Below are 13827 nucleotides of genomic sequence, written 5' to 3'. Positions count from 1 at the left end.
TTGGGGTTCAAGGAGACTTCAAGTAACTCAAAACATGAAGATGCACAGTGACTATAAATTACTAAAATTCTAGCAATCTGTCTCTTTTCCTGACATCTGATCAAAGTTTTATCATATATTAATTATTGTTTTGAGCAAAGGCCCTGTATTTCTTTGAGTTCACCAGCTCTAGACACCTACAAATATGTTTTGCTATAAATTACTGGCACTGTTTCTGTTGATATTCAGTATAATCAAACATTTGTAAGCATGCTGTCTTTTCAATCTGTTCAGCTGATGCACTTTACCTGATCTTTCATTAAAGTAATCAAAACACTTGCTGTGTCGCATCTAATGAATGTTGCATGTATGATTAAGTGCTTTCATTCATATTGCAAGTTTGATTTAATGTAATCTGCCTTTCAGACAGCCATTAGCCTAGCTCCAACGTGAATTTGATTAATTGGCTGAATTCTTCCAGATGTCCATTAGGCATTACAGGAATTTCTATGTAGAAACAGCAGGGACTGTCTAGCACAGAACCAAACAATGAAATGTTATATTGCTGCCATGACTTACAAAAAGCTGGATTCATTTTCATTAATAAAACATCTGTACTCCTGCACAGCTATGCATTGAGATGCATTTATTTTATATGTTTATTTCTGTTATGACTGTAAATAGATAGTTAAATAGAAGCACATTTATTGATATTATGTGGGCTCAGGGTTTAGCAGATGCTGATTGACAAAACAGATCAATTTCAAAAGTTTACAGAAGGTCCTAAATAGAAAAAATAACAGACACCTGTTTGAAACAGAATTAAAGACTGTCTGGGATTACAGCAATAGAAATAAGAGTGTTAAAATGACATGAGAGACTTATTTTGAAAATGGTTTGATTGTCCTACATACTCCAAACCACTGGATCTCTTTAAGAAAAAATGGCAAATGTGGCTCTTGCTGGGATGACTTACACTGTTGTTTGGAATAGCTTTCTTTTGCTTTTAGTTTTGTATTCTCAGTTCTTGAAGAGCAGGGAGAGATTTAGCCTTGTTCAGATCCTATCTCAGTGTATTTTACCACTTAATAAATGTTATTACCCATCATTTGGGAGGTTTACCACAACAAAGAATTGAAATGAAAGGTAAATTTCAAACAAAGCCAGTATTAGGGACGATCAAACACTCTCTAAAACCAAATATTCATCTTAAAATTAAGAGATTACCACAAAAATGATGTTTTGTGTCTCTTTTACAAGGATCTACAAATTGATTTTAGCAACTGAAGTTGAAACTATTTTCTTATGCCTAAAACTGTATGAAGTAACTATTTTGTGACTATACATCATCCCTGCTATAAAGACATATAGTGTTTGAACTTTAAGACTAAATGCCTTTTGGGGACTTCCCTGGTGCTCCAGTGGTTAAGACTTAGCCTTCCAATGCAGAGGGTGCAGGTTCAACCCCTGGTCGGGGAGCTAAGATCCCACATGCCTCGTGGCCAAAAAACCAAAACATAAAACAGAAGCAATATTGTAACAAATTCAGTAGAGACTTTAAAAATGGTCCACACTAAAAAAAAAGACTAAATGCCTTTTATCCTTTCTTTGCACAATTAGACAAAGTATATAAACTTGGTAGGGTGTAGAGAAAAGGGAACCCTCCTACACTGTGGGTGTGAATGTAATTGGTACAACCACTACAGAGAACGGTAAGAAAGTTCCTTAAAAAACTAAAAATAGAACTACCATATGACCCAGCAATCCCACTCCTGGGCATATATCAGGAGAAAACCATACTTCGGAAAGATACATGCACCCCAATATTCATTGCAGCACTATTTACAATAGCCAAGACATGGAAGCAACCTAAATGTCCATCGACAGAGGAGTGGATAAAGAAGATGTGGTACATATATACAATGGACTATTACTCAGCCATAAAAAGAATGAAATAATGTCATTTGCAGCAACATGGATGGACCTAGAGATTATCATACTAAGTGAAGTAAGTCAGAGAAAAACAAATATCATATAATATCACTCATATGTAGAATCTAATTTTTAAAAAATGATACAAATGAACTTATTTACAAAACAAAAACAGACTCACAGATTTCAAAAAGAGACTTACGGTTGCTGAAGGGGAAAATTTGGCTGGGATGGATAAATTAGGCATTTGGGATTAACAGACACACACTACTGTATATAAGATAGATAACCAAAAAGGACCCACTGTATAGCACAGGGAACTCTACTCAATATTCTGTAATAACCTATATGGCTAAAGAATCTGAAAAAGAATGAATATATGTATATGTATAATTGAATTATTTTGCCATACACCTGAAATTAACACAACATTGTAACTCAAATATACTACAGTAAATTTTTTAAGGGAAAAGAAAGTATGTAAACTTGGAGAAGAAAAAGCAATCTTCTCATTGTAAAATATACATGCAAATCATTAATCATAATACAATTTTTTTCTAAAGTAATTGAACTTTGAAATTTTAAGTTTTACCTGAAATAGCTTCCCTATTAGTCGTTTCTACTTCATTGGGGATTTTTAAAAAGTGATTCCTTATTTCCTAATAGTTTATTTTAATTATGAGCAGGTGAAATTATATCATCTGGAAGAGGGTATCTTTTAGGAATCAGATCGTCAGTCATATGTGCCATGTTAATAAGATGATGTCAACAGGATTTCAAAAATGGGGCTTGAACAGCTAATATCTGCCTTGACTAGAAGTTTGTTGGCAAATTTTTGGAGTATAGAAAATCCTATAAGGGAAAATAATTGATAGTCTTCTTATTGATCTTGGTGCTAAAATACACACTTAAAAATACTAATTTAAATATATTTGTATTATTTATATAATATTATAATGATATAAACTAATATAATATTTATACAATACATATTATAGAAGTATAATAGTTTAAATATTTTTATTAGTTATAATAGAATAGAATATATGATAATATATTATTTATATAATACATAGTATTATAAAAGAATACTAGTTTAAATATATTTGAGTTTACCATCTTCTTCACAGTCATTCAGCAAAAATTCATCAAACACCTACTATGGAAAAGTAAAGACATATAACCCACAGTCCCTGCACTCACAAGGGAAGCCATGTAAGTATATTCCATGACAAGGACCATAATAAAATTTGTTCAAAGTCCTATGACAGCATAAAAGGAGTGTTCCCCTCAATTCCCTCAAGTTTTACAGAGGAGTTAACATTTGAGCTGCATCTTGAAAGATGAGTGGAGTCAAGCTTTCAAAATAAGGGGAGGGAGTAGGGAGCAATACGGGCCTCAGGCACCAAGATCTGTCATGTTGTCAGGGGGAGCATTTGCCCCCCACGCCTGATGTTTTCTTTCGTGTCAAGGGACATCTGTTAGCGTGACATTCCTGGACTCCTTCCTTTCCCTCATTCACTCATTCCTCACTAGGGGAAGAGGAATGATGTCATTTGATTAGTGAGTTAGGGACCGGAACTTGGTATGCTTAGCTCAGCCACCTTCTTCCTCTCTCTTCTTTCTGATCAACCTGGTCTGCTCTTGGCCTTACCGAAGCATGGAAGTAATTGGTTGCCCCTGAGAGAAAAGGCCAGTAGTTATCCATTTCTTCCTGGGCAGGATGGGTAAGTGTGTCTAATTCTGGAGTTCAGAATTAAGAAGCCCCTTATTTTCTACGTTAGCCACATTCTCCAACCTAGCCATCATTAGGAATAAAAGTGTGATTTTCCTCTCAAACTGCCTCCTTTATCTTCTCAGTTGGTCTAGAACTCAGGTCGGAAATTAGGATGCTATTTATTGTCCCCCCTGCCCCCCTGCCAAAAAACCCCCTCCAGACACGTAGGAACGAAATTCGCCTATTCAGAGTGTTGAAGCACAAAGGATTGAGAGGAGAAGTGAGAAATGAGACTTGAAAGTAAAGAGGCCAGATTGGGAAAGCCACCAAGCCTCTACAACAATTTGCTAAAATACTTTGTTGTAATTATAAAGATGAAGATGTTATCTAGGAAAAGGGCTAAATGCCCTAATAGAGCTTCACTGGTGGTGATCCTGGGCTTCTCAGGCAGTGACCCTCAAGCTTTACTATGCATTGGAATCATTTGGGGACTTTAGTAAAATGCAGATCTGGAGCCTCATTCTCAAAGATTCTGATTCAGTATGAGCACAGTATGGGTCCAGGAATCTGTGTGTTTAACAAAGCCCCTGAGTTAGGTGACTCTCATGTCAGAAATTTTACATAGCAGTCTATATATAAACAAGATTGTCTGGGACTTGCCTGGTGGTCCAGTGGCTAAGACCCCATGCTCCCAATGGAGAGGGCCCGGGTTCGACCACTGGTCAGGAAACTAGATCCCACATGCCACAACTAAGTGTTCGCATGCCACAACTAAGACCCAGCACAGCCAAATAAAAAAATAAATATTTTAAAAATAAATAAATAAACAAGATTGTTTTAAGTTGCTGGTCTTTTCATTTCAAATGCATTTCCAATATCTTGCATTTGTACTCTCCTCTTCTCACAATTGCTGGTTTTGATATCATAGTTGTGTGCAGATGATTTCTTACATTTACTGTATGTTTGCCTTTACCAGTGAGATTTTCCATTCATAATTTTCTTGTTTCCAGTTGCGGCCTTTTCTTTTCCACCTAGGGAAGTTCCTTTAGCATTTGTTGCAAAGCTGGCCTGGTGGTGCTGAATTCTTTTAGCTTCTGATTCTGTAAAGCTTTTGATTTCTCCATCTAATCTGAATGAGAGCCTTGCTGGGTAGAGTATTCTTGGTTGTAGGTTCTTCCCTTTCATCACTTTAAATATTATCGTGCCACTCCCTTCTGGCCTGCAGAGTTTCTGCTGAAAAATCAGCTGATAACCTTATGGGAGTTCCCTGGTAAGTTATTTGTTGCTTTTCCCTCATGCCAGAAGATTTAAAACCACCCTTGGAGAAACACTATTTGAGGGTCTAAGCTTCAGTTTTACAGTTCTAGAAATCCAACTTCATCAGAATACCCAAAGATGTTCAGATTCATGATAACCAAATTCCCAAGATATTTGAATACAAACCAGAAAGCTGCTTTATGTATAGTGAGAACTCTAACATTAAAAGGACTGGAGTACTTGGAACTGTAGAGAGCACATTCTCTCCCTGTAAGAAACCCCATATGGGCAGCCACATTACACCAGAAGGTTGCTTGATCACCTTTGAGTCATAGTAGTGGAAGTTAGTTGGGTGACCTTTACTAATGGCATCCAGCTAGTCTGATGTTTCCATCTCCACCATCAAGGTTGACTTGCAAAGGGAACTGGAAGCTGCTATCATAGGCCCCCTGCCCAGGGCGCTGAAGACATACTGGCAAATTCCTACTCTTGATTTCCCCTCTTTCTAGGCTTCTCTTCACATATTCTTCAGGTAAGATTAAATATAATTGATCAGATTACAGATTTAGATATACCTATATTGAAAATCTATGGATGTTACCTTGATAGAGTTCAAATGCTCCCAAAATTCACCTCCCCATTTACAGAGTATTGTTTAGGGCAGACTATTTCTACAAAGGAATGCAAGCTTCATGAGGTCTGGGATCTTGACTTTCTGTTCATCACTTCATCCTGAGTGCTTAAAATAGTGCCTGACATAAAAGAGTAGTCAACAAATATATTTTGATGAATGAAGGATTAGTCTCATGTATTACATGACCATTCTTTTTCTTTTTGATTCTCACAGGGAAAACATAATTCCAAGATCTGCACCTACAAATTAGCCACACATCTCAACAAAATGCTGAAAGCAAAATCCGTTGCTTTTGTTACACTTTGTCAGAATTTGCTTTGATTTCTAGCGTCAATCTCTGGGGAGTTTATGTCTGTGAGTTCCCAACTGGTTAAACGGAATGGGAAATCTCTGCTTGCTCAAGAATAAAAGACAGAGCTTCCCTGGTGGTGCAGTGGTTAAGAATCAGCCTGCCACCATCATCAAAAAATCTACAAACAATAGATGCTGCAGAGGGTGTGGAGAAAAGGGAACCCTCCTGCACTGTTGGTAGGAATGTAAATTGATACAGCCACTATGGAGAAGAGTATGGAGGTTCCTTAAAAAACTAAGAAGAGAACTACCGTATGACCCAGCAATACCACTACTGGGCATATACCCTGAGAAAACCATAATTCAAAAACAGTCATCTGGGCTTCCCTGGTGGCGCAGTGGTTGAGAATCTGCCTGCCGATGCAGGGGACACGGGTTCGTGCCCCGGTCTGGGAAGATCCCACATGCCGCAGAGTGGCTAGGCCCGTGAGCCATGGCTGCTGAGCCTGTGCGTCCGGAGCCTGTGCTCTGCAACGGGAGAGGCCACAACAGTGAGAGGCCCGCGTACCGCGCAAAAAAAAAAAAAAAAGTCATCTACCACAATGTTCATTGCAGCTCTATTTACAATAGCCAGGACATGAAATCAACCTAAGTGTCCATCAACAGGTGAATGGATAAAGAAGATGTGGCACATACATACAGTGGAATATTACTCAGCCGTAAAAAGAAACGAAATTGCGTTATTTGTAGTGAGGTGGATGGACCTAGAGTCTGTCATACAGAGTGAAGTAAGTCAGAAAGAGAAAAACAAATACCGTATGCTAACACATATATATGGAATCTAAAAATAGAATAAGAATCAGCCTGCCAATGCAGGGGACACGGGTTCAAGCCCTGGGCTGGGAAGATCCCACATGCCGCAGAGCAACTAAGCCCATGTGCCACAACTACTGAAGCTGTGCTCTAGAGACCACAAACCACAACTACTGAACCCACATGCCACAACTACTGAAGCCCGCACACCTACAGCCCATGATCCACAACAAGAGAAGCCACTGCAATGAGAATCCTGCTCACCTCAAGAAGAGTAGCCCCTGCTCACCACAACTAGAGAAAGCCCACATGCAGCAACGAAGACCCAACTCAGTCAAATATAAATAAATAAATTAAATTAATTTTTTAAAAAAAGAATAAAAGAATAGGAATGGAGCTGACTAAATACCGTTTCTCTTCATGTTTGGAATGGACAGCTAAGCCTAAGAACTTTCTCCCGGGTGTGTAAGTGAATGTCACCCAATACTCCCTGTACCCTCTTTACAACGAATGTGAGGAGGAAGTTCCTTAGCTTCTGAGCTTAAGAAACATTAAAAAATATTGTGAAGATCCAACTAATTAAAAATGAAATACAGCCAGCTAAGCTCCATCCATTTTTAATTTACAATATTGCTTTGCTTCCGAGGCAAATGTGGACAAGTCACAACTTCTTTGGATGCCTGAGGGATCGAAAAAATTAAATCAGCAGGATTGGCTATTGATGTTTTCTAGCAAATCTTTTGAAATCTCTGCCTTTCATCCATCTTGCAGGAAAACAGGATTGCTTTGTGAGCATTCAAAGATATTAATTCCTTTAATAAATCCTGATTCGTATGTTGAAAACTTCCAACCGTTAGGTTTCTGTAGCAATCTCTACATCAGGGGTAAATGTTGCCCGCAGGCAGACTCCCAATTTTCTTCCAAGTATCATTGCTCTTAGTCTGAAACTGGGGCTAACCAACACCACAAGAGATTAAACACACCTTCTGTTCAGCCTCTTTTCATGAGATTTCTTTGTTATATTGTTTGCAAGGCAAATTTCATGACAGGCTGTTTGCTTTCCTGGTGATCAGCACTTAATGAGATAAAGCACAAACATAAGCAGTGACTGTCCCAGTTCTGTGCTTTGATCCCTGCCCTTCTAACCAATGTGAAAAAAAGATGGGGCACAGCTTGAGATTCTAAAAATGTAGTGAATATTTGTTATAGAGTAAGCCAATTGGAGCTCCATCTAATAAAAACAATAAAAATCAAGTGTAGCAAGTTAAAGCAAAAATACATAGAGGAAATGCCACGTGTGCACGCATGAAAGGTGGGTTTAAGGGCAGAAGAAAGTTGACTGTTGTGAAAATTCTAGCATAGCATCTATTTCTCCAGTAATTTCACCACAGTGATTATCCAAATATAGTAGAAATGAGAAGACAGCAACAAAACTATCAGATGACCCTCTTGAGGACAGCATTATTTTAGGGGGGGGGTTCTTTTATTAAAAGGAAGCATTCATGACATTGGTTTAAAATGTTCTGAAGCCTTCTCCTTGAAATTCCTCCTTTAGGGAGCAAATAGTAATGTGTCTTCTACTGGAAAAAAGTATAAAGTTTTCTCTTTTTTTCCAAGCCATTAAAAAAGAAAGAAAAAGAAAAAAAAAGAATGACACAGGGAACTATATTCAATAACCTGTGATAAACCATAATGGAAAAGAATATGAAAAAGAATGTATATATATGCATAACTGAATCACTTTGCTGTATAGTAAAAATTAACACAACATTGTAAATCGACTAAACTTCAATAAAATTAAGTAATTTTTTTTTAAAGAATGATAAATAGGCTGGCTCTTGTGGGAGAGAGAGAGAGGCTGAATAGCGATAAATGAGTCAACACCTTTCCCCTGGAGACTAAACTAAAGAGGGAGGGTCTAGATAGCGCTTGACTTTAGAAAGGGAGCTGACCAAAAGAACACTAGTGCAGAGAGCAGTGTTAGGAAGGTTTTGAGGGACAATTGAGAGCCTGTGACTCAGTAGGGCCTGGTGTCTCTCTTCTAGAAGAATATTTATCATTTTGAATTAATGATTTACTTTAGACTATTTCCTGAAAGTAAAAAGTCCTAAGCACATTAACCATACATAAATAAACAATATTTTCATAATGCTGCTGGCTGTAGAACTATACATTTAGAGATACATTTTTTAAATTTTTCTTTGTTTAGTCAACAATGAATTTTTATGTTACACATTTCTTAGCCACCGATTGATTTTTTTCTGTAAATTGTCTTTTTTATTGAAGTATAATTGATTTACAATGTTGTGTTAATTTCTGCTGTACAGCAAAGTGATTCAGTTACATATATATATATGTATACATTCTTCTTAAAATTCTTTTTCCATTATGGTTTATCACAGGATATTGAATGTAGTTCCCTGTGCTATACAGTGGGAACTTGCTGTTTATCCATCCTATACATAATGGTTTGCAACCGCTAACCCCAAACTCCCAATCCTTCCCTCCCCTACGCCCCTCCCCCTTGGCAACCACAAGTCTGTTCTCTGTGTCTGTGAATCTGTTTCTGTTTCATAGATAGGTTCATCTGTGTCATACTTTAGATTCTACATGTAACTGATATCATACGGTGTTTGTGTTTCTCTTTCTGACTTACTTCACTTAGTATGATAATTAGAGAAACACTTTATTGTTCCTTTTTTCCAATCAAGGTATAATAATGAAAAATTAAACATTACATTAAACACTTTAAAGATTCTATCTTTTAAAATAACTATCTATCTAATTATATATGTGTATAAATAGACAGACATACATATATGTAATAAGTACACAATTAGAAAAATTAATTCAGCTGTGTATTGATACATTAATTTTGTCAAAGTTAATCATTGGTTAACTTCAAATAGTATGTTCTGCCTTTATTGAAGCAAAATATTTAAGAATAAACATGTTAGATTTTCCATATGTAAATTTTTAATTTCATTATTCAAGAATGAGCTATACTTACACCTTACAGGCATACCTCATTTTACTGGCTTCCGAGATACTGTGTTTTTTTACAAATTAAAAGTTTGTGGCAACCTTGCATCGAGCAAGTCTATCGATGCCATTTTTCCAACAGCATTTGTTCACTTTGTGTCTCTGTATCATATTTTCATAATTCTCAGAATATTCAAACATTTTCTTTGTTGTTGTATTTGTTACAGTGATCTGTGATCAGTGATCTTTGATGTTACTATTGTAATTGTTCTGGGGCACCACAAATTGTTCCCATATAAGACAGCAAACTTAATCCATAAATGCTGTGTGGGTTCTGACTGCTCCACCAACCGGCCATTCCCCTGCCTCTCTCCCTCTCCTCAGGCCTCCCTATTCCCTGCGACACAACAATTTTGAAATTAAGCCAATTAATAACCCTACAATGGCCACTAAGTGTTTAAGTGAAAGGAAGAGTCGCATGTCTCTCACTTTAAATCAAAAGCTAGAAATGATTAAATTCAGTGAGGCAGGCACGTCCAAAGTCAAGAAAGGCCAAAAGCTAGGCCTCTTGTGCCAAACAGTTAGCCAAGCTGTGAAGGAAAAGGAAAAGGAAAAGTTCTTGAAGGAAATTAAAAGTGCTGCTCCAGTGAACAGATAAATGATAGGAAAGCCAAACAGCCTTATGGTTGATAAAGAGAAAGTTTTAGTGGTCTGGATGGACCAAACCAGTCACAACATTCCCTTAAATGAAGGCCTAATCCAGAGCAAGGCCCGAACTCTCTTCAATTCTAGGAAGGCTGAGAGAGATGCAGAAGCTACAGAAGAAATGTTTGAAGCTAGCAAAGTTGGTTCATGAGGTTTAAGAAACAGTAAAGTGCAAGATGAAGCAGCAAGTGCTGATGTAGAAGCTGCAGCAAGTTATCCAGAAGATCTAGCTAAGATAATGAATGAAGGTGGCTACACTACACAACAGATTTTCAAAGCAGACGAAATAGTCTTCTATTGGAAGAAGGTGCCATCAAGAACTTTCACAGCTAGAGAAGAGAAGTGAATGCCTGGCTTCAAAGCTTCAAAGAACAGGCTGACTCTCTTGTATGGGGCTAATGCACCTGGGGACTTGACATTAAAGCCAATGCTCATTTATCATTCTGAAAATTCTATGGATTAAGAATTACAATAAATCTACTCTGCCTGTGCTCCATCAATGGAACCACAAAGCCTGGATGACAGCACATCTGTTTACAACAAGGTTTACTGAATATTTTAAGCCCACTGTTGAGACCAACTGCTCAGAAAAAAAAGATTCCTTTCAAAATATTACCACTCATTGACAATGTATCTGGTCACCCAAGAGCTCTGATGGAGATGTACAGTGAGATTCACGTTGTTTTCAAGTCTGCCAACACAACATTCCTTTTGCAGCCCATGAATCAAGGAGTAATTTTGACTTTCAACTCTTATTCTTTAAGATACATTTCATAAGGCTATAGCTGCCATAGATGGTGATTCCTCTGATGAATCTGGGCAAAGTACATTGAAATCCTGGAAACAAGAAAACCGTTCTAGATGCCATTAAGAACAACGTGATTCATGGGAAGAGGTCAAAATATCAACATTAAGAGGAGTTTGGAAGTTGATTCCAAATCTCATGGATGACTGTGAAGGGTTCAAGTCTTCACTGGAGGAAGTAACTGCAGATGTGGCAGAAATAGCAAGAGAACTAGAATTAGAAGTGGAGCCTGAGATGTGACTGAGTTGCTGCAATCTCATGATAAAACTTTAATGGGGGCCTCCCTGGTGGCGCAGTGGTTGAGAGTCCGCCTGCCGATGCAGGGGATACGAGTTTGTGCCCCGGTCCGGGAGGATCCCATGTGCCGCGGAGCGGCTGGGCCCGTGAGCCATGGCCGCTGATCCTGCGCATCCGGAGCCTGTGCTCCGCAACGGGAGAGGCCACAACAGTGAGAGGCCTGTGTACCGAAAAAAAAAAAAAAAAAAAAAAAAAAAAAAAAAAAAACTTTAATGGATGAGGAGTTGCTTCTTATGGATGAGCAAAGAAAGGGGTTTCTTGAGATGGAATCTACTCCCTGTGAAGACGCTATGAAGATTGTTGAAATGACAACAAAGGATTTAGAATATTCCATAAACTTAGTTGGTAAAGCAGCGACAGAGTTTGAGAGGACTGACTCCAATTTTGAAAGAAATTGTACTGTTGGTAAAATGCTATCAAACATCATTGAATGCTACAGAAAGATCATTTGTGAAAGGAAGAGTCAATTGAAGAAGGAAACTTCACTGTGGTCTTATTTGAAGGAACTGCTACAATCACTCCAACATTTAGCAACCACCGCCTTGATCAGGCAGCAGCCGTCAATATTGAGGCAAGTCCCCCTACCAGAAAAAAAGTTATAATTCGCTGAAGGCTCAGATGATGCTTAACATTTTTTAGCAATAGACTGCTTTTTAATTAAGGTACGTGCATTGTTTCTTTACACATAATGCTATGGCACACTTAATAAACTATGGTATAGTGTAAATATAACATATATATGCACTGGGAAACCAAAAAATTTGTGTGACTTGCTTTATTGCATATTCGCTTTATTGTGATGGTCTGGAACAGAACCTGTGATATCTCTGAGGGGTGCCTGTATTATAGTGATGTTCATAGTGCTTTACTACATGTTAAAAAATATATATATTATTATCCTTCCCAATGAGACTCTAAAGAGAACCCTAGTTGAGTTTATTCACTTTGCTACTCGCCCTCAGAGTTTCAGATTTTCCAAGTCTGAGGAGGATTCTGAGCATCTCTGTAGGCAAGTATAATGTGCAGCCAGGGTTGAGAACGACAGACTTACAGGAGCTTAAATGTAGAAATTATGGTCATAAATATCATATGATATTGCTTATATGTGGAATCTATAAAAGGGTACAAATGAACTTATCTACAAAGCCAAGTTACAAATGTAGAAAACAAACTTATGGTTACCATGGGGTAAGGGCTGGGGAGGGATAAACTGGGAGATTGGGATTGACATATACACACTACTATATATAAAATAGCTAACTAATAAGGACCTACTGTATAGCACAGGGAACCCTACTCAATACCCTGTAATGGCCTATATGGGAAAAGAATCGAAAAAAGAGTAGAGATATGTATGTGTATAACTGAATCACTTTGTTGTACACCTGAAACTAACACAACATTGTAAATCAACCATATTTCAATAACAAATTTTTTTAATTTAAAAATAAATAAGAAATTGTCATAATTGGTAACATCTTTCATTAAGAGTAGAAATAAAGTGGACAAATAAATAAGTCTCAAATTACTCCAGAAACAGACTCACTTCAAAACTTAGAGCTGCTCTGTAAACCAAAAATTCTAATGTATTACATGCTAATGATGATGATGTTGTCTGAATGGTGGAGTAGACAGTTCCAAGTTCTCGTTCCCCCACTATAATATTGAAAAATAAACGGAAATTGTCAGCACCAACTTTGACAGAACTCTGGAAAACAATCAAAGGTTTACAGCAACCAAATTAATGCCCAACCAAGAAGAAGACAACTTGAAAACTAAGAAAGCTTTGCGGCCTTTTTACTTGCACTTGCCTCACCCCACCCTGGCACGGTGGCAGTGTTGAAACAGCACAGCCTATATTCCTAGTGTGGACCCTGGTCCTTGGTTCCAGAGGAAGCAGAGCAAACCTTATTTGCAAATTACTGTATATATCTATTCTAACCTGTGTAAGGCTACCTAAAGGGCCGACTCAAGTGCTTGTCTATTCTTGGACTAACTGAGAACTCAGGCCAGAAAAGCTGAATATACTAGCTGCAAGGCATACTAGTAACCCACAGATGCCTGAGGTAAAAGAATAGGGTCCAGACATACCACAGACCACCTAAGGCCTGGGAGGAAAAACTGAGAGAGATTCTTTGGGAAATGAGCACATTCAAAAGTACCCACGTAGGTGAGGAGCTTCAAGATGGCGGAAGAGTAAGACGCAGAGATCACCTTCCTCCCCACAGATACATCAGAAATACATCTACACATGGAACTGCTCCTACAGAACACCTACTGAACGCTGGCAGAAGACCTCAGACCTCCGACCTCCCAAAAGGCAAGAAACTCTCCACGTACCTGGGTAGGGCAAAACAAAAAAGAATAAACAGAGACAAAAGGATAGGGACGGGACCTGCACCGGTGGGAGGGAAC

This window comes from Mesoplodon mirus (genome assembly GCF_964341445.2).
Source record: "Mesoplodon mirus genome assembly, chromosome: 4".
Classification (NCBI taxonomy): Eukaryota; Metazoa; Chordata; class Mammalia; order Artiodactyla; family Ziphiidae; genus Mesoplodon; species Mesoplodon mirus.
This window is presented reverse-complemented; position numbering follows the sequence as displayed.